The sequence below is a fragment of the Microcebus murinus genome, chromosome 4 (assembly GCF_040939455.1).
Source record: "Microcebus murinus isolate Inina chromosome 4, M.murinus_Inina_mat1.0, whole genome shotgun sequence".
In the NCBI taxonomy this organism is placed as follows: Eukaryota; Metazoa; Chordata; class Mammalia; order Primates; family Cheirogaleidae; genus Microcebus; species Microcebus murinus.
The window spans coordinates 90,037,187-90,063,997 of record NC_134107.1 but is presented as its reverse complement, the minus strand read 5'-3'; positions in this window follow the sequence as shown (position 1 = coordinate 90,063,997).

The following is a 26,811-nucleotide window of genomic DNA, read 5'->3' as shown; positions in this document are numbered from 1 at the left end:
TAATTAGAGCATCATGGGCTTGGCCGACAACGAGGTCCAATTTGGGCAGGGAAGTATATAAAAGCCAGAATAAGGTCATAGCCTGAGAAAACGTGGTCAGAGAGGAGACTTTTCGAGCTTCGTACCTTAGAAATGAAGTCATTGTGAGTGTACAGTTGAAACAAATGGACACTATTCTATTAAGCTAATTCACCTGGTTTCCCAGCCTTCATGAGGCTTAGAAGCAGTTAGTTAAAAGAAGTATGGATAGTAAACCAAGTGGGATGGGCCAAGCTGCTGGATGTAGGATCTCCAGCAATGAGAAGCAGGAGCTGATCCTACACAGACAGCAGGCACAAAGACCCAGAAAGCATAGCAAGCAAAGGGGGACCTAAGAAAGAGGCAAGTATGGTACACCCCTGAATAGATATACAAGACATTATTGTATGATAATGCAGTACACATTATATTAACAATATAGCAATTCATACTTGAAACAATGATTCCTACACCACAAACACAAACCCAATATCTTCCTTTTAAAATTGTGAAAATCAATGAGAAAATGTATGTGAAAGCACTTCATAATCTGTAAAATGCTACATGATTGGTTAGTTATTATTTTAGTACTCTTTGTGTATTAAGATTGTGATATAGACAATGCATTTTTAAATGCTTCGGGCCAAGCCAATTAATTTATTTTCATGGGTATGTAAAATTATAATTTTTATTTATCTGGAAATTTTATTTCTGTAGAATGTCTCATTTTCTAATGCTGCTGAATAAAAAAGACATGATTGTTCTGTCGGGACCATGTCTCATAACTTAGAACAAATAACTTATTCAGATTTTTTTTTCCAGAGAAAATTTAGAGAGAGAGAACATAATAGCTCAGGGCACCTGGGGGAGGGGATGGCACGGATGTGGAAAGTAGGAGCAGAAAGAGACACAGGGTTGTCTAAAATAAACCTTTTACTCCCTACTTTTGGTAAGTGTTAGCCAGTGCCTGGTTGCCAGGCTACAAGCCAAATTCCAAAAAGACAAGTAAATAAACAGTTAATGCAAGTTATTCTGCAAATTTGCACACGCTCACCCACACAAGCACTAAATTAAACTTTTCCCAACTGAAATCAGGCTGTAGGCAAATAAAAATTGTCAGCTATGCTTTGCTTGCTAGGTATCCTTGCTGTGATTTTGGCTCTGGGGAATATTTTGATTGTCAAGCAAGGACATAGTTGATTTGATCCCTTTTTCTTAAGTCAGATCCGTTCCTGGATATGGCAACTTTACTTGTCCTTGAGAAGAAACTACAGACAGTGGTGTAGCTTGGAGAAAAAATGAGCCCACATTCCCTGAAATGTCTTAACCTTGACCAGCTCAAACCAGATTTTATTGCTATTTGATTTCCAGGGGGCATGTGCCTGACTGCCCAGGGGAATAGACAATGCTCAGAATGAATATTGAAATACTGAGTCATTATTTGGCCTGGGGGACAGCCAGAGCTGCATGCTGCCTGAATTTAGAGGAGCTGAATAAGGGGGAGATCCTATTTTAAAGACTCAGAGTGAAATAACTCTCCATGGTCCCTTCTAGAAAGAACAAAATGAAACCACTTCAAAGAGTGATAAACCAGAACAAAATGTGTAATGAGAAAGAGCATTTTCTACTGTGACCAAAGAACAAATGGTGGGGCCCAGGACCAATCATTCTGAGTGGAGCATGCACCTGCCCTACCCAATGTTTGTATACAGATGAAATGTGGGAAATGAATGCCAAGGACAGGTTTGAGGAGGGGAGGTAGACTATAGACCCCACCAATCACCTCTGTGAGCAGCATATGGGGAAGGGGAGAAGCCACGGTGAAGGAAAGCCCTTCAGATGCTGATGGAGACCAATGAAGCACATGCCTGTTTTTAAGCTCCAGCATCTTTCCCTCTCTGAATGCCTAATTTATCACAGGCAGAGGCAGCCAGGCATCTGAGGATTCCCCAGGCGCTTTTTTGAAGGCTGGCAGTTCTAAAGGTCATTCTGCTAAAATGGGAAGCAATTTCATGGGCTGGTAGTGATTCTGCCTCGGGCAATGATAGACAAAGTTGAGACCAATCACAATATTTAGGATCCCCACCATGTAGTGATGAAGGAGAGTAATTATGATGAACTCTGATTGCTTTGAAGGAGAAATGCAAGAAAAACTAATTTTCCCTTTGGGGATAATGTATTCACCATTGCAGGTTAATGGCCGCTCCCAGAAGAGGGTCCCAGGCTCCCGTTAAGAGTAAATGTCCTGTTTGACTTTCAAGGGGTAGCATTTTACTTAACTATACTATAAAAGTACACCAAAAAAAAAAAAAAAAACAGGGCTCCCTTACCCAATTCACTACCCTTGAAGACAACACCATCTAAGTGTGGCCCTTGCTTGGATGGGACTGGATTGGAATGCCAGGTCAGAGGACAGCATTCACCATGGATGAAAGACATGACTGCTGATTGGAGAGAATGCTAATGCTAGAGTTTCCTGTAACCATAGTAACCAAATCAGAAGCACATATTAATGATAAGTAAAAGCAACTGGCAGTTTGCCTAGGCATCACTTAGAAGCATTAGCTTTCTAAGGTAAGTGCTGCAGACAGTCTACAGAATAATGGTTCTGGAACATGTCCACAGTTCAGCAGCATTCATTTGTTCTCAAAAAAACACATCACAAGCCTGTTGTAGGTGCTGGCAGTGGCATAGATGTTCACCATCTGTGTTTGTCACAGATATAGATGAAGCAATACATGAGATCAAGGAGCAGAGCCCCTTCCTAGGACTGATTTCTTGGATTTTGTACCTCTTTCTTATTGGGTGTACTCTAGGTATAGACTCATACTTTCTTACTTGTCATCCAGCTGCACGACTCCACTGAGATGTTCCAGTTTCTCCCATCAAGTATTCCCAGGCACATCTAAACATACAGTATTTTCCTTTCCATGGAATATATAGAGGTTTTGGAACCCTGTAGTGGAAGTTTATATGTCCATAGTCAAGGATTGGGATTGTCAGTGAGATGCAGTGGATATACCACAAGCTTTGGCTATGGAAGCCCTGAGTTCAAGTATAAGCTCACATTTATTTCCCAATAACTCTGGACAACTTGCCTCAGGATCTGTTACCCCATGTCTCAAATGGGGATAATCATTTTCTACCTTGATGACTTTTCAGGATTAAATGAAATATTATATGTCAGGTCACCTGACTTGCCTCATCAGAAATAATTGTTCTTTCTTCTCTGCTCTCATTGCCTATTTTATTTGTCTCTAGTAAGACACCCTACAATCTAGTTCTTGTTATTAGTTTTACGTGAGTGTATCTCATTAAGTTGTGAGTTCTTTTAAGGCAAGAATGAAACCTTATATTAATTTCTTTGTATTGGAATTTCTTTGTATGGAATCTAATTTCTTTAAGTGGATTCATACATTTATATAATTTATATTATCAGGAGCTCAATACAAGTATGTTTAACTGAATTTAGTTCAATTAAGTTGAATTGGATTAATCTGAACTGAATTGGATCTGCTGCCCTATTCCCCCTAAATGGACACTTCCTACTAGGAGTATCTGAATCAGGCACTAGACAGTGTTGGGCAGATTGGACAAGAGGGGATCTGGAGTGGATTTCAGTCAGAGTCTGGGGTGAGGGTGAAGCTACAAACCGTAGGATTTGAGGAGACTGTCCCCCATGACTTTCTGTATAGGCTGAGGCTGTGTAGCCAAATCCAGACATATGATCCCTGTTTCTATCTAGCACCACTTCTGTTCTTTTCACTTAGCTGTGATAACTCTTTCACTGATTCCATTTTCCTTAATCTGTTTCTCTCCTTCTAGACCCAACAAGTAACATTTCCTATCTCTTAGAAAAACTGTACCCCACTGGGTAAGAAAAGAAAGACTGGTAATGACATTAAGAGTAATATGTAAATGTGTACCTCCCTTTTGGGACTTAATGTTTATACTGTGAATTTTTAGTAAAGATATCTGCCTTTCATCTTTCACAGGTGAATCAATAAGATAATGGATTGGAAAGAGTTTTTGCCAACTTCAAAAGACTATACTGAGTTAAGTTGCTGTTATAGGAATAAAAATGTAGCGTGGCTTCAGTTGCCTCTCTGTTCCATCACTTTTACCTAGAGGAATTTGTAAACTCGGATTCAGGTCCTGGAGCCAGCTCTTCTTTCCAGCTGTCAGGAATGTCAGCTGACTCACGGTGCTCTTTGGGGCCATCCTCCCAACTTCCCCTCCATAGCCTGAACCACCCGTTAGGGATGGACACTTGCCTGCCTCATACCAATTATGCTCTCAAGCATAGGGCAAATCTAAACCAAGTTTCGGTGTTTCTAGGGGTTAGACATTCTTGACTTTGCAATCATGTGCTACCTCATTATCTTCTACGAGCATTGCTTTTGTGGCCAGCATCGCTCCAGGAAGTACAAAGTGCCTGGCTGAAAGTAAGTCCTGGAGTGTTTCCAGTTCTTCTAAAAGAGCAGTTGATCCTTTAGGAATAGTGGGTATTCCAGACTTTGCAGTCCAAAATGAGAAATTCAACCTTTTAAAAACAGTAGTGATAATAATAGCAAACACTTCTATAGTACTTGCTATGTACTAGGCACCATTCCAAACTATTTCTAAGTCATACATACGTCTTTAGTTAATTCACAACACAGCCCTATAAGGTACGGGTACTTTTGTTAACCCCATTTTATAGATCATGAGGCTGAGGCACAGAGAAATAAATGCTTTGTCCAAAGTCACATGGTTATGCAGTAGCACGGCTAGCATTGGAACCCAGGGAGTAGAGTTCCATACTCTTAATTACTAGGCTACTTATAGAAAAGACATAGAAAAGAAAAACACACAAATTCCAACATCTCATTATAGTAAGTGATTTGAACTATTTCCCCCTCACTAAGACTCTTTCAAGATTGCAAGTTTTGTCACCTAAATTTTTTCTCCTACTGTCTCCGTGGTGATAACCAGCAACCAAATGGCCAAAAAGGGAAAGATATAATTCTCCCTTCCTTCTATCCCTCCTTTCCATATATACTGAATCCTAATATTTACTAAGAACTGTTTTCAGAGTAGAACATGAGCATAAATAAATTATCCTAAAATAATTCACAATCTATCGGGGGAAACAGAACTATAACTAACAGTTCAAAGTATCAGAGTAGAAATATAAAGAAATTTTTTTTGCAGGAACACTCAGAATCATTCACTCTTCCTAGAATCCCAGGAAAGAGAAAAAAACAAGGATTTGAGGAAAGTCTGGAAATATCGATTAACTCAATAATTGAAAGTCCTTTCAATTAAAATTGATGTTTATAGAAAATGTACTGTGAATCTAGCATTATATTAGTGGCCAAAGTATATGAAAGATAAGATGAGAAGGTCTCTGCTCAAGAAGTATACAATCTTATTGAGGAAATAAAAGTTATATCCATAAAATTATTATAATTGTATGATAAAGTACCAAATGCATCACATAGATGAGAAAAGCAAATGAAGATGAGAGAAGAGAGCTATGCATATGGAGTTGGGCAGCCACAAAGAAAGTCATGGAACTAGGACCTCATGGTATGTGTTCTGTGTACCAACCTTACCATGGCTCTGTCTTACTTAACCTATCCTCATTTTCCCTTAGCTAGAATTTCTCCCTTTAAAAAAAAAAAAATTGTCACATTTATTTTTATGAGCTCATTGAAATCTTTTTTGACTAAAGGGTAGGGAAGGAAGGAAGAAAAGGAAGGAGAGAAGGAAGAAGAAAGGAAGAAAGGGAAGAAAGGAAAAGAAAGTATCTCCATTAATTCTTAAACCTTATTATGCTCTGAGGTACACGGCCCAATAGCATATTACTATGTAAACATTGTAGTAAAGCAAAGTAGATAAGAACATAAGCTTAAGAGCTTGACTTCAGAGGTTTCAATTCTCAGCTCTGCCATTTATGTGACTTTGGACAAGTTACTTGTGTTTGTGTAAATTGCCTTTCTATGTCCCCTACTTCATAGGCCACATACAGAGCCCTCAGTTTCCTCATCTGGGAAAATGGAAATAATAATAGTACTTTCCTCAATAGGTATATTGAGAGCATTAAGTAAGCTAACTACATTAAAGTTCTTAAAGCAGCCTCTACACATAATTATTGTTAGACATTTGACAATTATTTCTTAAACATTTGCTGTATTATAAGAACTGAGCTAAATCCTGGGAATATGTAAATAAACAAGTTACGGGCCTTATATTCAAGAATTTCACAATCTAGTGGGAGATACACTAACCAAATAATTTAAAATAGTTTGGTATTTGCTAAATTAGCAGTATGCACAAGTGTATCTTCATGTTACATTTTTACTAGTGTAACATAAGAATGCATTAACTTTTTATTAGCCATATCAAATTTCAACTAAAATTGATTTCATGGTCAACTAAAATTTCTGAACTTTGTCATGTGAATTACTGCTTTTTCAAGTCTTCTCCATCCTGTGCTATGCAATTGAATTTTATAAATGTGTCTTTTTCTGTATTACATTTCATGTGCTTTAAGTCTATCGTTCCAACTTGTTAGCACTCCTTTAAATCTTAACTATCATCTGTGGCCCTCATTCTTCCTCCCAGGTCTGTGTTGTCTATAGATCTGATGAGTGGGCCTTTCATTTTTTGGCTAAGCTTATGAAAAGGACAGAGTCAAGGACAGAGCCCCATGGTGCCATGAAAGACACCCCTTCATGTTAGTACCTAGGTATTAATCACCCTTCTGATATTCAAACAACTGTAAATTTTATCTCATTATACTATCATTCAGTCTACGTTCTTCAGATCTGCTTGCCAGAGTATTTTACTGAGGTGTCACACTAGCTAATAAGAGACCATGCTGTTTTGCTAAAATCCAGATATATTTCCTGTACTGTGCTCTTTGATCTACTAAGCCAAAACTCTAACAAAGAAGAAAAATAAATCATTTGAAGTGGCTTACTCTGACTCCTAACAATCACCACCTTCTTTTCTAGTACTGAATCATCTAATGATTACCCCACCTCTCCAACTCCCCATCCCACCCCATCCCCACCCTCTGAATTGTGAGCTCCTCCAGGTCAGAAATATATAACTCTTTGTCCATAGACCTTACCATACTTCCTGATATATAACAGATAATAAATAGCTATTGAATAAATGAATAAAACCACCTGTACTATTTGATTTGGGTTCAAGATTTTATCCAGAATATTCCTTTGCTAAATTGCAATAACTATTCCAGGCCAAGTATGTGCTCACTCTTTGAAATTTATTAAGTTATGGGTTATTAAAAATAATAATAATTTTAGGCATTAGCTTAGGAATGATGGTGTATTGCTAATGGATAACAAAGAGAAAACAGAGCTCAATTTCTGTTTTACTTCTGTCTTTTCAAGGAAAATTATCTCCATGTTGAAAAGGGCAGACTCTAATAGGTTAGATGGATGTAGAGATTGTAAGAAATCTGCCTGTTCCCAATGAGTTCATGTTCTTAAGTGGATTAAAACCAGTGAACTCAGAAATCATGCAAACAAAATCATTGTGTCCATACCATTGATCTCTAAAGAAATGTCAAGAAGGGGTTTTTGAAGACTAGAATAGTTAAAGGTAAGTAGCATTCTATTTTTCTTTATGGGAAAGAAAGTAGATTATGTCACTGGACATGATTTCCACGCTCTGAAAGGAATAGTTTGTAAACACCCAGAAGAGAAACTGGTGATAACTTAGAGAGGCCTGGTTAAACTCCTCTTATTTCCTCTTTGACAATGTGGCTGGGCCGATTTGTCTATCATTCAACCATTACTGAGCTCCTGCTCTACGTTAGGCACTGTGCTAAGTGCTAGGGATAGAACAGTGAGCAGGACAAATGTGGCCCTTCCCACCCAATCTTAATAAATAACCTAGTGCAGGAGTTAAAAGTGTTGGCTCACAAATGACACATACCAAGCAAACATTGTTTGCCCAATACAATGATTTTTAAAAACATTTTTAATTAGTTGGCGATATTTTAGGTTAGAAATTTTCATATGACCATCTAGATTTCTAACTTATTTTGAGAAAAGAGGAAAGCTAAAGACTGTGATGGCAAAGAGATAGACTTTCAAAAAGGAAAGAATGGTTTGTTTCCCAGATGGCTGCCCAAGTCCTCCGCCCCATTTATTACTGTTCGGGCCTCAAAATCACAGCTGGATATTCCCAATGGTTTAAAGGGAATCATTCCAGGCGTAGCCCAGAAAAGCCCCCCCAGGGAGCTTCACCAAGTTCTATAACTGGCCGTTGTTAACAAGATCAACGAAACTAGGGAAGGTATAGAACCAGAGTCAACTTCCTTCAGAAACTGAGAAATCTCACCATTACTCTGCTACAGCTTTAGAAAGATTTAGGGAGGTCCCTTATGGGGAGTTTCCTCTGTTAAGCACAGTGAATAAATAATTCTGTCCACTGGTAGTAACTGGATGTTAAGAACTTTATGAGCATGAAGATTAGCTCTGGATCCATCACGCACGTACAGCATAAGTAACCTCCTAGGCGCAGCAACTGCTGGGTGCCCAGAAATAGATTCACTGAACCCCTAAGCCAACCATCCTAGAATGACATCCTCAACTCTTATTTACTCAAAATATTCAGACACAATCAATTAAGGTAGGAAAAAATAATCTTTTGCACAGGGCAGTGGGTAGGTCTAAGGTACCAGTGCAAGACTTCATCTTTTTTTTTTTTTTAACCATAGTTATCGTGTTCCTTCACAACCTTGGAGAAGTCTCATGCACAATTTTTGCTCACTCCATTTCTAGAACATTGTTGAATGCAAACAGTGATTCTAGACATCCCTGTCTTATACCAGATTCAAAAAAGAATGTTTTTAACATTTCACCTTTATATAAACTATTTGTTGCAGGTTGGAGAATATTCCCTCTTCTGTTCTTAATTTGCCAAAGAACTTTTTATCAAATGATCTTTCTTCATCTATTTGAGAATATCATTTTTATTCTCACTTTCTATTAATGTGGTAAATTCATTATTAGATTTTCTAATGTAAAATTGATCATAAAGTCCTGGGCTAAAAAAATTTTTAACACAATCTGTCATATTATTATATATTCTCCCTGGACTAAATTTGTTGATATTATGCTTCAGACTTTTATATCTCTGTTTACAAGTGGATTGGCCTTTGATTTACTTTTAATTTACTCTCTAAATCCAAATTCGATATTAAGTTTATTTAATATTATAATATGACTTAAAATGTTTTCTGTTTTTTTCTTTCATCTTGAAGGCTTTGAATAAGACTGAAATGATCTTTTCTTTAGAGTTTTGTAGAACTTACTTATAAACACATATGTAGGATGTCTTCATTTTTTAGATGGTGGTTGATTACTGATCAGATTTTTTTAAGTTATAATACTGTTTAGGTTTTCATTTTCTCTTTGAGGAATGTGTTATATATTTTAAATTTTGTGGGCAAAATGTAAAACATTAATGTCTCACTAACTCTACTGTACTATATTATGACTGCTTTTTATTCTTAAGATTCTGTTGTTTTGTCTTTTTTTTTTCATGATAAGTTTCACCAGAGGTATATCTATTAATTTTGAGCTATATTGATCTAAATTATTATATTTTATTTTCTGCTTTGATAGCTTCTTTTTCTGTTGTCTCATTACTTTTACTCTCCTTAGATCAGTTCTGTTCCTTTTCTAGCTTAAGTTTTACCCTTAGTTTAATAAATTTCATTTTTCTTCTTTTTAAGTGAAAGCACATAAAGCTATAAAAGAATTCTCTTTATCTACTGTTTTAATTATATCCCACACATTTTGAATTACACTATAAAAATTATCATGTGGTTCTAAGGGGTTTTTGGGGGAAGTTAATTTGTACTTTAATTATGCTGTAGACACGCAATGGAATCTGTATGACACCAATCCTTGGGTGGCTGAGGCTTTTTTTTGTTTTGTTTTGTTTTTCTTACTCAGAATACGGTCAATATTTGTGAATGCTCTATATGTGTTTGGGAAGAACATAGTTGGTCACTACTTGCAAATTTCGTATTTGTGAATTCACCTACTCGCTAAAATGTATCTGTTACCCCAGAGTGAACACGCGTGGTACATTCACAGTCATTCAAGGACACGCACAGAGCAGTGAAAAATTGACTTGTCCTTGCACGCGTTCTCAGGGTGACACTCTGCCTTCTTGTTTCAGCTCTCATACTATAAACATGTCCTTTTCACAATCTATTATTCAGTGCCACATTTTCTGCATTTTTGTGCTTTCTGGTGGTGATTTTGCTATCTAAAATGGCCTCGCAGCATAGTGCCAACGTGCTATCTACTGTCCCTAATTGCAAGAAGGCTATAACATTTGTTAGCTAAGCTTCCTCCGGGCATGAGTTATAGTGCTATTGGCCTTGAGCTCAGTGTTAATGAATCAACAATATTTATTAAATAAGGTGCCTTTAAATAGAATTATGCATAAAACAAAGTGACATATTGACTGGTTGATAAAAATGTTATGACCAGAGGTTTGCAGGAACATGACCTCATATTTCTCCTAGGACCAGTGATTCACTAAGTCAAGGTTCATGGGGACTTTATGGAACACAAGTACCATGAATAATAAGAAATGACCATACATACTCTCTAATTTGGGAGCAAAGATTTCTAATATACCTATTAAATTTTTAGAAAGAGAGTGAGGTCAACAATGTCAACAACCATGGTGAATCTGGAAAACAACAACTTATTTTATAAGTTCTCTTATAACCTTGGGTATAAGACTAAGGAGGCTCATAGTAATCAGTTAAGTAATTATATTCAAAAGAGGCTGATTAATGGAACAGCATCTTACATGGTAGGGGGGTCTCTATGGGCAGTCTCCAGAGCTTGTCTCTTAGCTCTGCCCCTTCAACATATTTATCATGATATGGATAAGACAGGATAAGCTGTCATAACACCTTTCCAAACCCTACTGGTTTCCTGTAGTTTTTCATCTTTTCTATCTACCTATATAAACTGTACTACCATTCACTTTCTCCTTGATACCCTTCTTCAGCCAAGACTACATCTCTTACAGAGCAAAATGCAGTTTCGCCTGTTCTCTTCTTGCTGTTTCTAAGAACTAGTACACAAATCCTCTTGCATTAAGAATTTTAGACATTATCACCACAAGGAAATGATCATTAAAAAATCTGAGAAAGTTACCTTCCTTTTCCAAAGCACTAACATTCATAGTTCCTAATCTGTGTATAATTCATTTTGATCTAATAAGCATGCATCTGAACATCTAGTATATAGGTCAGGCACTGTGCAAGCTGCCTCTAGGAATGCAAAGAGGATAAAACAGTCACTCTGCCTTCAAGGAAGCTGATGCATCTTCCTTTACTTGGGGCCTGCAGAGAGGCCAGCAGTCCTTGAGACACCCCTCAGAAAGACAGCTTGTGAGCACTGGCTTTTTTGTCTCTTGGCGAAGGACCTCAGCACCATGAGGGAGCAGTCCCCCGGGACATTTCTTCATCCCTATTTAGCAATGTATAGATGACCAACACACACACACACACACACACACACACACACACACACACACACACACCATGACTTGTAGCTGACTTGAAACTGGAAGAGAAAGTAAATTATATAAAATGAGAAAGTTAGGATCCAGTCTTCAAATCCAAATATAACAAAATAAAGTAGCCATATTTCCACAGGGCAAGGTCAAATATAGACATTTTTTGGTTATGATCTGAGTATGTCACCTTTATGCTAGTTTTTTGATTGTTCATTTTTAGAGATAATTTTTTAAACTATACCAGGTGGTTGCCAGGGGCTGGGTAGAAGGAGAAATGGGAAGTTATTGTTTAATGAGCATAGACTTTCAATTTTGCAAGATGAAAAGGCTTATGGAGATGGATAATGGTGACAATGGCACAACAATGCCGATGTAATTAATACCACTCAACTGTACATTTAAAAATGGTTAAGATGGTAAAATTTGTTATGTATATTTTGCCATAATAATAAATGAAAAGGGATAAACACTATACCAAAGTTGAAGACAAAGTTGAAGGCAAATATGTTACTTTGAAATTCCATTTTCACTCTATAGGAAGCTAAAGTACTGGACTATCTGCCTCAATATTGGTTACCTAGACCTATCCTAACAAAATGCATTTGATGGAAATTAATGCTGAGCCTTGCTTTTCAGACTGAGAACCAACTGCCTGGCACAGAGAGGGGAAATTTAGCATAGCAGTCTTAGGGGTTTCTATGAACCTTCTAAAACAGGGGTCCTCACACTTATTAAACAGAGGGCCAATTCACTGTCCCTCAGACCGTTGGAGGGCCGTTGGAGAGTGTGGCACACATATCACACATGCGCACTGTGGGCCCCAGACGAGTTGGCTGCTAAGCAGGACAGGCAGCGGTGGCAAAAACACCCAGCAGGCCAGATAAATGTCCTCAGCGGGATGCATGTGGCCCACGAGCTGCAGTTTGAGGACCACTGTCTAAAACCTCAACACATCATGTTTAAACAATATAGTGTAGGTACTAAAAGCATGGGCTTTGGACAAGTCAAAATGGCTTGGTTTCCAACTCAGACTCTTCCCCTTTCCTAGATGAGTGGCTTTGAGGGCAGTTGCTTTGGCTCTCCGAGGTTCAGCAGTTTACAGATATTAATATCTACTTCTTGGGATTACTATAAGAATCACTTGAGGTAATGCATACAAAGTTCCTGGCCTGTGTAAGCTTCATAAATAGTGTTGATTATTATATGCATATGCCATTCTTTATGTCTGTACTCCTCCACTTGAGCACACTTAGCTTGGCTAAAGGAGCTACTTCCAGAGAGTCTTGCTGACACAGAGGTTCTCATCCAATCCTAGTGCACCCTGAGTATGTTGAACTCTATACTTGCTCTTACCACATGCATTTTAATTGCCTATAAATGTATCTCTCACCAGAATGTGAAATTTTTGAAGGCAGGAACTGTCTTGTATCTTTATATCCCAAGAATTTAGCAGTGCTTGTCACATAATCACAAAGAACAATGTGATATGGCCACTAAAAGGTCTAATATAATCTTCAGGAATGTTTATAAAAATAGTATGTTCTCTACATTTAAAAGTTTTCACAAATAAACTCTGACCATTGAAATGGCATTTTGTAAAACATTAGCTACATGGTTGAATTAGATCCATGATTCCTAAGTATGGGAGAATGTTGCAGGCAAGGTAGGAGTTAAGCTTTTCAAACATTCTTTCCTGGGAACTATTCTGAGACTATGTTATTATGTCCTTCTGTGTTAAATTATCCTTTTTAAAAAAAAAATTAAAAAAGGATGTGACAGTACATGAATATTTAGAGAGTAGGGATTATTTGTTCAGTTTGTTTTAATGTTATTAATTGGCAAAATTAAAAATTATCTAATTTTTCTACTCCCCACCCTCCAACATTCCAACATTTAAAAAAAATTACTGGTCAGAGAAACCAAAAACCCAGAAACCAATGAACATGAAGGTTCATTTCGACCCTTATTCTGACTGTGTGATAGAGAAATTGTGTCTCCCAGATACAGCATCTAATCACATCTATAGGCACAGTTTAGAGTTTAGGAAACAGAAAAGACTCCCCACCCTCATACCACCAACTTCCACTAAGGTTAACACTAGATTTTAGACCAGGGAAGATTTTCAAAAACTCACTCATGATGTTAAATTCAATCTCCTTGTCATCAAGCGATTGTGTTCCAGAAAGATGCACTAGGGATGGAAGTAACTGGGGAGTCCTAAGATAACAGGCACATTAGTAAAGTAGATGCCCCAGCCAGCTACAATAGGCCACACCTAATAGGTTGATTTTGTTGCCCAAAAACAAAACCTAGGTTGAAATAATCAAAGCCAAATCAGCCATTCTATGGAAGAACTGCTGCCACAAACAGACTGCCTTCTTTCCCCAAAAGTTAATTAAGCTGTCATGAGCTTTTCCAGTATTTCTTTTCCCATCACTTCAATAAGATGTATTATTAAAAAAAAAAAATTGGCTTGATAATCCCCTCTCATCTTCTTGTTAACTCAGAGATGTCAAAAGCCAGTGTTTATGACATTTTAGTCCATATATGGGGCATGATGGTCCATATACTGAAATTGGCTGATGTTATTTAATAAATAGCCAGATAATGAAAATTTCTGCTAAAAGATTAATCAGTATGCAGGGGGATGGAAAAGGGGGGTGATGGAATGCAGTTTAGAGAAAACTTGCAAAACTAGACTAGTGTTAAGCACTTGAACATTCCTAGTATGTTTTTTAATTTCAGGATATTACGAGGGTACAAATATTTTGGTTATATTTTATGACTTTGCCTCACCCAAGCGAGGATTAGAGGCATGCCCTTCCCCTCTACAATGCTCACTGTGTCCATTAGTTGTGAGTTTACCCCTATAACCCCCTAATCCCTGGAGAATATTACTACTGTGTGAGCACCATAGTGTTGATCAGTTAGTGCCAATTTGATGGCAAGTACATGTGGAGCCTATTCTTCCGATTTTGTGATACCTCACTTTGGAGGATGGGCTCCAGCTCAATCAAGGAAAATATAAGAGGTGCTAGATCACTGTCATTTCTTATTATTGAGTAATATTCCATTGTATACATATACCAAATTTTAATAATCCACTCATGAATTGACGGGCACTTGGGTGGTTTCCACATCCTTGCAATAGTGAATCTACATGACAAAGCTCTTGTCTATAGAATCTGACTTGTAGGCTAAGAAGAGGGCTATTTATTATCAATTGTGGTACAATTCTGCTCCCTGTGCTTTCCCCAAGAGTCACACAACCTTCAATGTTGGGAAGACTAGAAAGGATTCTGGGACTGCATTTTGCCTCTAAAATGAATTTATAACACTTGTCTTGACAAGAGTGGCTGAAGACTGTCCTAATATCTAATAAGAGTTATTTAGCAAGTGTTAGAAGACTTGATAGTCAAAAGGACTACTTTTCTTGAAAATAATCCTGCTATACTTCCCTAAGAAATTCAACTTTCTATTCTCCCAGACACTTATTTCTCACCTTCTCTTTTCTCCTCAAAACTCTAACTCCCCCTCCTCCTTCCTACAGCTAAAATTCTCAACTCATACTTCATAATCCAATAGGAAAAGAATTACCTCATTGCTTAATGATTCTTCTACCAATCTACTTGCACTTGCGGTCTTTTCTCTCCTACATAAATTTCTCCCTTCCTAATGAATCACTCTCATTGATATACAAGCAGACCTCAGTTAATGTCTCCCATCTTAAAAAACAAACTTGACTTCCCTGACTCCACATCTCCCTTGTTACCACTCTGTTTCTTGGATCCTCTCCTCTGCAAAACTCCTCAAAATAGTTGTCTATTTTCCTGTCTCTAATTACCTACTGTTTGTCCATTTTCTAGCCTACTCTGATTGTGTTTTTGATCCTACAGCTCATCAGTGACTTAACCTTGCCAGGGCCCTGATTCTCTGTCTTCATCTTTTGTGACCATTCTGTAGCACTTCATGTGGCTGCAGAATCTCTTTTCCTAAGCTTCTTTCATATCACTATCACTTGACTTTCCTCCTACTCATGTCTCATTCTACTTGGTGGGATTCTCTTTCTCTATCAGATTTTTTTTAGTGTATTATGGGGGTACAAGTGTTAAGGTTACATATATTGTCCATGCCCCCCCTCCCTCCTCGTGTAAGAGCTTCAAGCGTGTTGGAGATAGAGGGACTCTGTCCTCCACTCTCTATTGCTCACTACCTGTGTTTTCTAGGTGATCCTATCCAGTCTCGTACGTTTTAAGATAAAGATTCTGAAATTTTTAGCTCTGGTACCGGGATTCTAAAACTTTGGTGTCATGAACACTCTTGACAGACTGGCAAAACCTAGGGGTCCCATTGCAGGATAATGTTTTTAAATGTATGAAAGAGTATCACAAAGAAAACAAACTGTATTGAAACATAGTCATCAAATGAAAGAAAATAAATTTTTTTGCTATTACAATAAAAGGTACTTTTTGAAATTCATTACGTAATATGATAAAGCAAAGAGTTTAATAATGACCACCAATAATACCAATGCGATGGTGAGTATAAACAATATTCAAGATATCTATATCAACTGTAATGAAATATGAAAATATCTCTCATTTCTATTGTTGAATATATTGCAAGTGTTGCTAATATTACTGTTTTGTTGCCTATAATCATAGTTGAGGGAAACACTGAATTTCAATAAAAATCAATTGCCATAATCCATAAGGTAATAGATCATGGGATTTATCCCAGGAAAAAGTGGGCTTTATCTCAGGAAAAAAAAAGACATAAATGGGGTGATGGTTATTTTTATGTGTTGACTGAGCTTCAGGCACCCAAATATTTGGCCAAACATTACTATTGGCATTTCTATAAGGGTGTCTTGAATAAGATTACCATTTAAATTGGTAGAATGATTAAAGCAAATTGCCCTCTCTAATGTGGGTGGGCCTCGTCCAATCAGTTGAAGGTCTTGATGGAACAAAAAGTCTGTTCCTCTTTAAGTAAAAGAGCATTCCCCCTGCCTTGCTGTCTTTGAACTGAAATGTTGGCTATTTCCTGACTTTACACTCAAACTAAAACATGAGATTGTCCTGGGTCTTCAGCCTGCAGGTCTTCAGACAGGAATGACACCATTGGCTCTCCAGGGTCCCCAGCCTAACACACTCACCCTACAGACCTTGGGACTTGCCAGCCTCCATAATTGTAAGGGACTTGCCAGCCTCCATAATTCTTTATTATAAATCTCTTTATATAAGTATATATATATGTATGTAATATATACATTCTGTTTTCTATTGCTTCTGTTTCTCCAAAGAATCCTGACTAATGTAAGTAGCCAGAAATCATATGAGAAGATACACATCATTAATCATTAGAAAATTCAAATTAAACCCAATGTGATACTGCTGTGCATCTTCTATCTATGCTTTCTAGGTGATCCTACCCAGTATTCTATTTTCTAGTATACCAATTTTTTTATAACAATTACAAATGTTAGTGAGGGTATAAAACAATGAGAATCCTCATACATTACTGGTAGGAATGTAGATATGGTACAACCAATTTGAATCATAGTTTGGCAGTTTCCTTATAAAGTTAGATACATACTTACCATGCACCTGAGTAATTTCATCCCTCAGTATTTAACCAAAGACATAAAAGCATAGGTCCACTGTGGGAAATAGCGTATGGATGGCCCCATGCATGCAGCAGTGGTGCAATTATTAAACTTTCCTTGGTTTGGGATAAATTGGGATGGAATACTAACGGAAGGGGACTGCACTGGTGGGTGCAACTTTTCAAGATTTGAAAGTGCAGGGGAAGTAGTAATTATAAGGACTATATGGAATTGGGTGGCAGAAACTTTGAAGCTTGGAGTGACTAATTGCTGATTAAAGGCTAAGTGTGAAAGCTAGAAGACCTTCTTATGGTATTATAACATCTCCTCTCCTGTAGCTAGAGGGTAGAAACAAACTAATAAACAGAGTAGCAGAGCTGCAGAGGATGTTGAATTCTCTACCTTAAAACCTTAGTAAGTCTGATATATCAAGATCAGGGCTCTGATTGGGAAAGATTGGTAGATAATGACAGCTCACTGATGAAATAGTACTTGGAAGTTTGGAGAAAGCAATGGCCCATAGTGAATAAAGTAGAAGTGCTTCTACTTCACTGCTGTGGCAGACATAAGAACAAGGAATTAAAAGCCTCAGGGAAGGCTGGGCACGCCTGTAATCCTAACACTCTGGGAGGCCCAGGCGGGAGGATCACTCAAGTTCAGGAGTTTGGAAACCAGCCTGAGCAAGAGCGAGACCCGTCTCTACTATAAATAGAAACAAATTAATTAGCCAACTAAAAATATATAGAAAAAATTAGCCAGGCATAGTGGCAGGTCCCTGTAGTCCCAGCTACTTGGGTGGCTGAGGCAGGAGGATTGCCTGAGCCCAGGAGTGTGAGGTTGCTGTGAACTAGGCTGACGCCATGGCACTCTAGCCAGGGAAACAGAGTGAGACTCTGTCTCAAAAAAAAAAAAAAAAAAAAAAAGGCTCAGAGAAAGGGACAGACTAGAGTAGATACATTACATAATGCCAGAAAATCTGCTAGGTGGCTAGGCTCCACGGGAAGTTCTGAAGGACATTCAATTTACCAAAGCAATAATCAATGAGCTGATGAGAGGGGTGACAGCATCACCACAGAGCCTATTGGTGGCAGCCCTCTGTAGGCCTGAGCTGGCTGCAGGAGACACTATTATAGAACGCAGCTCCCTGTTAACAACAGTGAGCCTGAAATTCTAGAGCAGGTGTTTACACTTAAATATCTGAAGCCAAGTGGGTACAATCATAGTAATGAGCAGCGATGTAAGGTTAGCCGTCAGGGAGGCCTGCCCTGAAGAGAGCTAAAGCAATGGTTAATACAATTGTTCTTAAATTTGAATGTGCATCAGAATTACCTGAAGGGTTTTTTAAAACACAACTTACTGGACTCTACCCTCCAAATTTCTGATTCAGTAGATCTGAGGTGGAACCTGATAAATTGGATTGTAAATAAGTTCTCGGGTGACACTAATGCTGCTGGTTTGGAAATCACAAGTTGAGAACCACTAGGTTAATTGAACATGGCACCCCCTAGTAGTAAGATAGTCAGCCAACAAAGATATTATTAAATACTTAAAACCTAAAGAAATCATGAATGAATAATCAGGAAGCTAAAAGCTTGATCATTCATCCTTAATTTCTTTTTTAGAGTGGGGTTTATGGGACCTAATAATATAGAGAATTCTGGCCAGGTTTGGCTCCGAGTGGATCCACTGGATCCATGGACCCACCTGGTCATTTCCCCAACATTGGTTCCTTGCTTTGTGGACCAAGAAATATCACATTAAGGAAAGCCAGGTGGAAGCCTCTGAAACTCCACCCTTATAACCCAAGCAAGATACCAAACCAAAAATAAAATTGCCTTCTGGAAGAATGGAAGAGAAGATTGCCACCCTTCAGGACCTGAAGGATATAGAGACTGCAGTACATATATCCCCATTTAATTCACCCATCCGAGTTCTACAAAAACCAGGTTGATCCTGCTGGATGAACGTCAGCTAATGCAAAATCAACCAAGTAGTAGGTCCAAATGCAGCTACTATAACAGATGTGGCTAAAACTACTAGCATGGCCTTGGTGTGGTATATGGCTACTGATCTCATTAATATATTTTTTAACCCTACCTGGAAGAAGGACAAGAATCAATTCACATTCATGTTTGACAGACATTGGAATAGAGTTATAGTCTTGCCCCAGGCATGTTAACTATCCCACTCTCCATCTTAATATAATCCAAAGGGATCTGGACCATCTGGATATTTTGCAGAATATCACATTGGTCAGATGATCATATTAATTGAAAAAGATAACCAAGGAGTAGAAGTACCTTGCAAGCCTTGGTAAGAGAATGCACTTCAAAGGGTAGAAGAGAAATCTTGTAAAGAGTCAAAGATCTGCCAGATCAGTAAAATGTTTAGGGGACTAGTGGGGTAGCCTAGGATAGTCTGTCAAAATAAAGGACAGATTATTGCATCTTGTCTCTCCTACTATGAAAAAAGAACCACAAAACCAGGTTCTCTGAATTCTGGAGGCAGCATATTCCTCCTTGGGAATGCTGCTTTGACCATTTACTGAATGACCTGTATGGATACGCGCTTTCAGTGGTGCCCAAGACAAGAATGTGTTCTGCAGCATGTCCAGGCCTTGCCATTGTGGCCATATGACTCAGCAGACCCCATAGATCTGCTATCTCTGGCAGGAAAAGATGCTGTGTAGAGTTTATGGCAAGCACCCATAGGAGAATCACAGGTAGATCCTAGGGTTCTTGTGCAAAGTTATACCATCTATAGCTGTGGTCCTCAAACCCCAGGACGCAGACTGGTACTGGCCTGTTAGGAACTAAACCACACAGCAGGAGATGAGCAGCTGGTGAGCAAGCAAAGCTTCATCTGTATTTGCAGCCATTCCCCATCGCTTACATCACTGCCTGAGCTCTGCCTGCCAATCCCCACCAGTGGAAACATTATCTTCCATGAAACCAGTCCCTGGTGCCAAAAAGGTTGGGGACACTGATCTATAGCACAAAAGTATATACAACTTGATAAACAGCTCCAAATGAGCTGCTGAGCCCTGAAAGCATGTGACTATGAAACATCAAGTGACTATAAGGCAAGAACAGTCCATCATTCTGTTAGACCCAACAAGTCAAAAGGTTGGGCTTTCCCAGCTTTTCCCAATCCTTCTTAAGATAGAAGTCTTTTTGAATTTTGAACTGAGTCCAAGCAAGGCCAGAGAAGCTAAGTAAACTGGTGAGGGGGACTCTTTGGGCAGTGTACTGGTCACCCACTTTGTATGAAAAGAGGAGTAGACCGAGGTAAGAATATAAACTCACGGGCAGTGACAGTAGACGTGGCTAGTTGATCAGGGGCCTGGAGGAGATAGATTGGAAGATCGTGTACAAGTCTAGGGATGAGGCTTGCAGGTAGGTATATTAGAGAGCACAAAGAGGGAAGATCTTTGTCTCACGTGTCAAGGCCCACCAGAGAGCAAACACCCATAGAAGAGGCATCTAACAACCAAGTAGACAGAATGATCTGGCTATTTGATGTCATCCAATCTCTGGCTGCTGGACGAACAAGTGCAAGCACAGTTGACTTATATAAGCAGAAGCCATAGCGGTTACTCTCGGGCCTACTTGCTGATTTAGCCACTGCCACAACCAAACATCCCACCTCCTAGCAACAGAAACCAATGCTAAGTCCTGATACAGCACTATCTCTTAAAGAGATTAACCAGCTACTTAGCAAGTTTATTGCAGTAAATTCTCTTGACGCTGGAAAGGGAAGCAATTCATCTTGACTGGAATCACCACATATTCCAGGTAGGGTTTACCTTTCCTGCCCACAAGGCCTCAGCCAGTGCCACTATCTGAGTGATTACAAAGATGTAACCTAAGAGGATAAAGTGTCATTCTCCAGGCCAGTATGAACTATATTTAGGACCAACAATTTGATCAAGTCAGCCTATCCTGTCATGTATTACTTTTCTCAACCCATCTGCAGTCTAAAAAGCTCAGTTTTTAAAATTATGTTGAGCCCCACTCTCATGCTTTTTTTAGGCCATTAAGCTATTCATCTGCAATAGATTTCCTTCCTTAGGAAAGGTAGCCACAGTAGTTACAAAGGGTATTCCAATCAATTTACACGACGTACTGCAGAAAAGGATGTAAAGGTGTGTTACTTCTCCACCATAGGGTATTTTCTAACTAATGTGGTTAAAGGCCTAATCCTTTTGTACCTCTCAATCCTAGATGAGTCCTTCACATCCTACTCAAAGGTTTGGTAAACCAATGCTTATTTGCACACAACTTGTCTTTCTTGCTTCCTTGCTTTCTTTACCTCTCTTCCTTCCTTCTTTCTCTCACAATCTTTTTCATTCCCTCCCCTTTCTTCCCTTCTCTCTCTCTCTCTTCCTCTCTCTCTCTCTTTCTCCCTTTTTCCTTCTTTCTTAAACATAGGGCTGGAGGCTTAAAGGGTAGCAAGTTGACTGCAACAGCACATGGAATGTGATTGTGTGAGGGAATCATTCTGTGTCTATGTCTGTGTTCTAGCACAGATCAAGGTATGTGTGTAAAGCATCAGCCAACGAAATACTTAAATTCACAATCCCCCAAATTCCGTACTTGTATTTCATGAGCATTTGGGAAGAGTGTTAATATTTGGTTAAGCTAAGTCCTGCTGATGCTCTTGTCAAGATAACATAAAAATGCAGTATCAGCTGTAATTTTATCTTGACTCCACTGAATATCCCCCTACAGAGCAGCAGAGTGCCTATAGCAGCACAGTCTGTGATACCCAGCATATGTCTTCACTTGATGTTCTTCTTTCTACAAAGCATTATTTTCTCATCTTGTCCTTGGATTCAGTGTAGATGGTGCCTAATATTTCTTCCTAACCAAAAGACTTAAAGGAAAATGTATTTCTGCTTTAATTCAGCAATCATATGTTCCTCAGAAAATGAATGTGTGTTTCTCTCCCTTCCCTGCCACACACAGTGTGCAAACAAAAGGCTCTGTCTGATTGACTGACCTGATAGGGCTAACCCTTAAGCAATGCCACATGCTTAAGCACATTTCTGCAAAGTTTAATTTGCTAAAAACCCCATTGAACATTCACGTACACTTTTATTTCTTTCCATCCCTTGCTGATCGCTAAAGCATTTCCGTGTGTCAACATAAGTATTTTCTTTTCTCATCAGTCTCCTCTTCCCACTCTGTTCTTTGAGTTATAGTGCCATTCAGTAATTTAACGCCACAGTATTTTATTATTGGAGCTGTGGAGACAGCCTTCAGGGCCTTAATGCTAGGAAAGAAAGCTCACATAGGACAGAAAAGTCTTCCCAAGTTTAATTTACAGGGGAGTGAAGTCATATTGCTTCACTCATATTTGCATACTCTCTGGTTTTGTGAGGTCTTCTGGGGAAAGATGAATAGAAGGATCCCTCCTTCCACTCCTCCTCCTCCTTCCCCTCCTCCCCTTCTGCTGTCAACATATCTGGTGGCTGTGCCAAGGCTCAGAGAGTCAAGGAAATCCAGAATTAACTTGAGGCCTCCAACCTAGAGCCAAGGTTCAGGTCTACATTAAACAGAAGATAATAATAAATACCATTTGCGTAGTGCTTTACATTATACAACATGCTTTTACCTACATTCATCTCATGTCTATGAAGCCAATAAACCCTCAAGGTAAGTATTAAATATATCTGAATTGAAGTTCAGAGCAGTTAAGTAATTTCCCCATGTTTACACAGTGAAGAAGCAAGCCAGGAAGCAAACTTAGATCTCTGACTCCAAACAGAGGTTCGCAGCTCTGTGCTAATGGTTCTTAAAGGAAAGAACCAGGAGCAAATTCACAAATTTAGATGTTTTTTAATTTCTATCTTTAAGGATAAATAAGTTTCTAGTTTAACTAAAATGCTAGGTAGTCCAGAGTTATTGGATATCAATTTTGTACATGAAAATGCCAGGAATGTAGAGTGATTGAAAAAAGTAATGTTAATATGCTTGTGGAGATTAAAAAATATTTTTATGGACTTGTTTCTAACATATCCTCTTCTTGATTGCTTTGGAAAAAAACATGTCTTTAGGATTTATACTTTAAATCAATTATAAAATGTCTCTTCAAATGGCTATTTCATAAAATGCCTTTGTTAGTCCAATCTACTTCTAGGTATGAAAGTAATAAAGTGAATGCATTCAAGGTCAATTGCTACCCAGAGAAAGATCTATTTGCAAAGCTATAATCCCAGACCAGTTGCCTCCCTGGGTCAGCCAGTCAACATTTATGATTCTAGGAATCCAAATTGATGTTAACATTAACCTAAGTATAGTACAATTAGCAAAGAAACTCTACTGGTATTATCAAACAAAATTAACACATTTCTAAACCAAATGTAAATTGCTTTTTGGATCATCTGCAGTTTGGGATTAATTACATGCTGGATCCATTACTGGATACTCTAAATTTAACTATTTTGGTTGAAGAATACCTTTTTTAAAAAGTTTTGTGGTTTTAAAATTTCAGAGGAGCATCTCTGATTTGTTCTGTATGATTCTTGGAAGATACATCATCCCCTTCAAGAAACTAAAGGCCAAATTCAACTCACGGTGGGAGTTTCTTTCTGTGTGGGTTCATCACAAAGTAGGATAAAATCAGAGCATAAATTTCTGATATGTTTATCTCTTCCATAAGAATAAAATCTATATTTACTTATCAGCCCATCCCTGAAGCAATTTGACTGCACATAGCATATAATGCTGTACACATACCAAACACTTTTATTTGCATAGAACCCATTCCAAAGCAATTGCCTCTCCAAAGCACAAATGCAGTTTCTGATTCTATTTTCTAATTTTCTAATTCACAACGCAAGTACTTGGCTATTACTTCACAGAATCAGACTGGAAAACATCTCCAAATGTATCCACCTTACAGTAACGTGAGGCTTTTCATTCTAAAGCTTAACATTGTATGTGCACATGTGTGTGAGCCTAAAGAAAGGAAAGAAAGGAAGCAAAGGAAGAATTAAAAAGTACCTAAACAGGTGGGAAAAAAAACAGAATCTATTAAGTTTGTTTTGTGTTGTGTTCCTTAGGAAAAATTGTGTCTAAGCCAAAGAATTAAGTAGAAAAAAGTGTTATGTTGTGAGAACCTCATGCTCTCTGCCCTTCTTCTGTTTCTTTAGTTTCTGGATTACGTCTAGAACCAGAAGCTCTGTAGCCACAAAGTTCAGTTCTGATCTTGAATGAGAAATGTCTTGGGCATGTTTACTAGATCATAAAATTTATTAAGGAAAGTCTTAGGAATCAAAATTTCCCTGTATAGTTTACTAGATCATAAAATTAGGTTATTAAGAAAAGTCAGGAGTCAAGATTTCTCTGTATAGCATGCTTTCCAAGAAAAGGTGAGGAGGTAAGCAAGGCTAGAAATTAAATCAAATTAATCACTAAATCTTTGTAAACATTTATTTCTGTTTCTGCCATAGCATATATGTGATTGTACAACATACACCACACACACACACACATACATGCATACAAGCCGGAAAGCCATGAGTGGCAGAATTACATAGGCCTGAATTGAATCCCAGATCTCTCATGTGATTTGGGAAGATTACTGCATCATTGAATACTTCAGCGCTCTGATGTATGGGGAAAAAATCTTCTACAGATTATGACATTATACGAGAGAATGAACATAAAGTGCTTTGAAGTCATACAATCTAGGTTAGAAGCCTGGCTTGCACAATTCTGGCAAGTAATTTAAAGTCACAAAACTTCAGACTCCTTGTTTTAAAAAGCAGGAGTAATAGTAGTGCCCATCCCATAGGTTTATTGTGAAGACTAAGTGAGATGAGAAAGGACTTAATCCAGTGCCGAGCACATAGTAGGCATCCATAAAATGATTATATCTTTTCCCCTTTCTCTTCAGTTCCCAAAGATTGCCCAGGCTGGACTCAAACTCCTATGCTTAAGGGATCCTCCCACCTCAGCCTCCCAAGTAACTGGGACTACAGGTGCAGGCCACTGCACCTAGAAAGATATTTTTTCGATAATGCCATGTTTCTCAATTGTATTATGTTTGAGAATGTGTGTTTGCTGCCTTCATTTGAGAATGCCATATTGACTGGGTATAATTATGGAGTTTTACCCTTAAAACTTCCACTAGTCACTCTCCACCTTCTGCCCCTTTAAACACAGAATTTGAGACAAGGGACTGATTGATTAAAACTACGGTGCTCAAATGGTGGTAGTGTTCACCAGGGATTGGGGGGCAGGGGGGATAGACCCACATCTTAGGGATATGGTAAGCTTTGTGGAGGCGAAGGGCATACCTCTAACCCTTCCTAGGGAGAGGCAAAAATATAAAATGTAATCAAAAATATCAAAAAAAACAACATTTATCTGGTGTCAGGCAGGCAGGAGGAGGGAGAGGGGATGGGTGTATACTTACATAATGAGTGTGATGCGCACCACCTGGAAGATAGACACGCTAGAAGCTCTGATGGGGGGGGGCAAGGGCAATATATGTAACCTTAAGAACATTTGTAACCCCATAATATGATGAAATAAAAAAAGTAAAAAACTTCCACTAGTCTGTTTTCTTCTGGCTGTGGAAAAGTCTGAAATCAGCCTCCACCCTTTCCCCTTGTAGGTAAATTGCTACTTATGCTTGAATAAGGATCCTTTTACTCATGGAACTGTGCACTGACACCTTGCCAGAGCACTGTTCTAGGCACTGGCAATAGAGCAGGAAAAACAAACAAAACAAAAAAACCTTCCAGCCTTCATGGAGCTTGCATTATAGTGGGAACTTGAAGTTTAGTAGCCTAATGAGGATTAAGTCTTGATGTGAAGTATTAAATTTACCAAGAACACGGGATGCTTTTTTTACCTTCAGATCAAATTTTTGTGTCTAATTTATTTATTGCTTGGTTTGGGTCCTCATTTTATTTTCTTAGGTATGAAACGTCTATTTTCATTTCATCTGTCATCTCATCTTTGGGCACTTGGTTCATTGAATACTGATTCTTATTAAGTTATTTTATAAAAGGCAGCATTTATAAAGAATTAATTCCTGTTCCATTAGGATATATTCACATTTAGGCTGGACTCTGTCTTTTGCATGCAATACATGATTTCATGTGGTGCTACAGAATTTTTGCACAGCTGTCATGCCATTTTATTTCATCTTGCTCATTCTCTGCTATCTCATCTGAGATTTTGTTAAAGATTCTATACTAGGATTCTCTGCTTCTAGTTAGGGTATAGGGTGGTATGCCACTCCAGTGGAGGAAGACCATCAAGCTTGGGATCATTTCTTGAATTAATACAAAGCTCTAGAGTCCTCCTTCCCATAAGAGAGAGAGGCACTTCATTGTTCATTTTTCATCATCAGCCATTTCTCTCCAGCAAGAGTTCCTGCCAGTCATTGATCAGGAGGAAGAAAAAATATAAATGCTTACTGATTTTGTTTCTTTCTAGATTTAGCAATATTGAGCAGAATTATATTTAGCCAATTCAGAAGTTCATCCTCTAGGACTTGGAGTGGGATAAGGAATACTGCCCTGTTACTCTTCCTTACTACTCTATAGAATCTTTTCCCCCTAAATAACCAGGTTTTGAAGTTTTTGGGCTTAGGTC